General features: G+C 77.0%; 1 non-coding gene across 1 annotated transcript; it reads left to right on the forward strand.

Annotated features, from left to right (window-relative positions):
- The first annotated feature begins 1,943 nt into the window (after positions 1-1,943).
- LOC137458022 (5.8S ribosomal RNA) lies at positions 1,944-2,096 on the forward strand. Its single transcript, XR_010991532.1, has one exon. It is a non-coding gene; the product is annotated as a 5.8S ribosomal RNA (ribosomal RNA).
- The last annotated feature ends 404 nt before the right edge of the window (positions 2,097-2,500 follow it).

Raw genomic sequence — 2,500 nt, forward strand, 5'->3', positions numbered from 1 at the left:
AGCCGGGCGCTCGCCGCGCGGCGAGCGCGCGGCATGGGCGTCCCCAGCCGCGTCCCTCCTCCCCGAGCGCAGCGCCGGCTGACTGAGGGAAACCCCGGGCCTCGGGCCAGGCCAGGGGCGCGGTGGTGGCGGCGGACGTCGGGCGCGGCCCCCGCGGGCGGACGCTCCCCCCCGACGGCGGCAGTGGGGGGAGGCACCCCCGCGGGGCCTTAAGTCTGGTTTCCCTCACCCCAGGGTCAGGTACCTAGCGTTCCGCGCCTTCGTCCGCGGCCTTGCCCTACCGCGGAGGAAGCCGGGCGGCGGTTTAAAGACCCGGGCGGCTCGGCGCGCCACCCCCGGATGCGGGGGCGAGCGCGGGGGCGGGCGGGTGCCTTCAGAGGGGCGGGGGTTGCCCCCGCAATGCCTCTGGCTAGGTCCGCCGTCGTCGCGCTCGTCGTCCTCCGGGGGCCCGCCGGGCCGGGGAGGGGACTCTGCTGCCCCCCCCCTCTCTGCGGTCCGAGCGCTCGGCCGGAGAGAGCCCACCGCGCGAGGTCGGCCGTGGTCCGGCCCGCGCCTCGCCTCGCCACGGGCGTCCCCGGCGGCGCGTTGAAGCGCGGGCTTCTCGCGGGCCGGGGCGGCGAGCCCCCGCGGTGGGGGCTGGCCCAGGGCGCTTCGCCCCCGCCGGGGGTTTTGTGCGGGCGCGTTGCCGCGGCTCGGCGGCGGCGCCTCTTGCGGCGCGGGCCGCTGCGGACCTCCCGGTCCCTTTGCCCAGGCCCCAGAGCGGGGCCCCGGCGAGCTGGCGCCCTCGGCGGTCTCGCGCTGCCGGTTCCCCCCCGTCCGGGGCCGGTTTCGGGTGGCGTGACCGCGTCCGAGCGGCGGCGGGCGTCGCTCGGCGTCTCCGGCTCCGGTCCCTCGCCGGAGGGCACCCTGCCACCGGCTGCGGCTGTCCCGGTCCCGGGCCCTGCCCGCGGGCTTCCCCGTTCGCCTTCCCGGCGCGTGCCGGGTGGGGGACGGGCGGGCAGCCGGGGGCGTCCCACCCCCGGTCTCCGCGTGGAAACGGGGAGAGCGGGGGCCCGCCCCCCGGCTCAGCGCCGTCCGCTGTCCGCCTGGCCGCGGGGCCACGGAAGGGGTCGAGCGAGCGAAGCCGGCGGCGCGGTGGCGCCGGGGGAGGATGGAAGGGGCTCGTGCCGCTGGGGTTTGTCGGTCGGCGGGTGCGCCACCCGGCGAGGGCCGGCGGGTCGCCGCGGCGGCGTCCCACGTGGGCTCGGGCTTTCCGTCTCGCAAGCCGTTTTCCGTCCCCCGCGGCGGGGGGGGGTTCGGTGGCGAGAGGAAGCCGCCCGAGGGCGCGAGCCGGCCGGGGCTCGGCCCCGGGGCCAAAGCGGGGGAAAAGAAAGTCCGGGATGGGCCGCAGCGGTGGCGGCGTTGGAGGGGCCGGTGCGGAGGCGCGCGCGCGCGCTCTCCTCCGGCGGGGTTGTGCGCCCGGCCCCCCTCGCTCCCCGGGGCGGGGGGGGGGGGGTCTCCGCTGCCTCGCTTCGTGGCGTCTCCGCGACGGCACGGGGCGGCCAGCGAGAGACACACCCCCCCCCCGCCGTTGGGTGGGGAAGCGAAGGGGGTTTTATGTCCCCGTGCACGCGAGGCGAGGCCGGGTTCGGGGCACGTTCCCGGCGGCGCGCGGCGGGCCTCCTCCGCGCCGAGGTCGGAGCGAGCCCGGGCGCCTGGTCCGGCCCCGAAGCGCCGCAAGGTGCGTTTTTCCCTCCTCGGGGGAGGGAAAAAAGCCGGGAGCGCGGGCTCCCCGCCCCTTGCTTTTGCCGCTTCGGGGTTTCGTTTTATTTTTCCCCCCCTCTCCTGTGCTTGTACGGTCAATGTGAGGCGAGCGGCCGCCGTGCCGCGCTCTCCGAGGGGCCGCTCCTTTGCGAGCGGTCCCGGCCCCTCCGCGCTGGCGGGGCGGTGCCGAAAAGCCAGACAACTCTTAGCGGTGGATCACTCGGCTCGTGCGTCGATGAAGAACGCAGCTAGCTGCGAGAATTAATGTGAATTGCAGGACACATTGATCATCGACACTTCGAACGCACTTGCGGCCCCGGGTTCCTCCCGGGGCTACGCCTGTCTGAGCGTCGCTTGACGATCAATCGCCGCCTCGGTGCCCGCCGAGCGGCGCGGCTGGGGTCGCCTCGCAGGCTCTCCCCCGGGCGGGGAGGGGCCTTCGTCCCCCTAAGTGCAGACTCGGGGAGCGCTCCGTAGCTCCCCGCTCCCGGAGCGCCCGCTCTCGCGGAGTTCGTCCCGCCGGGGCTTCGCCGGCAGGGGTTCCCCGTTGGTCCAGCGACGCCCGGTGGGGCGTTGGGGGAGACGAGAGCCCGGTTGGGGGAGGAGGCGCGGGCCTCGCCCCCCCCGGCACTCCCGCGCGGGCGCGGCTGTCTGCGGGTGGGTACCGCGGGGGTACCGTGCCGTGCTGCCGCGTCCGCGCGCGCGTCTGCCGTGGGCGGCGGGGGTTCCCGTTCCCCTCGTTCTTCCTCGCTCTCGC

The sequence above is a fragment of the Melanerpes formicivorus genome, unplaced genomic scaffold (assembly GCF_026170545.1).
Source record: "Melanerpes formicivorus ecotype bairdi unplaced genomic scaffold, bMelFor1.0.p_v2 SCAF_217, whole genome shotgun sequence".
NCBI lineage: Eukaryota > Metazoa > Chordata > Aves > Piciformes > Picidae > Melanerpes > Melanerpes formicivorus.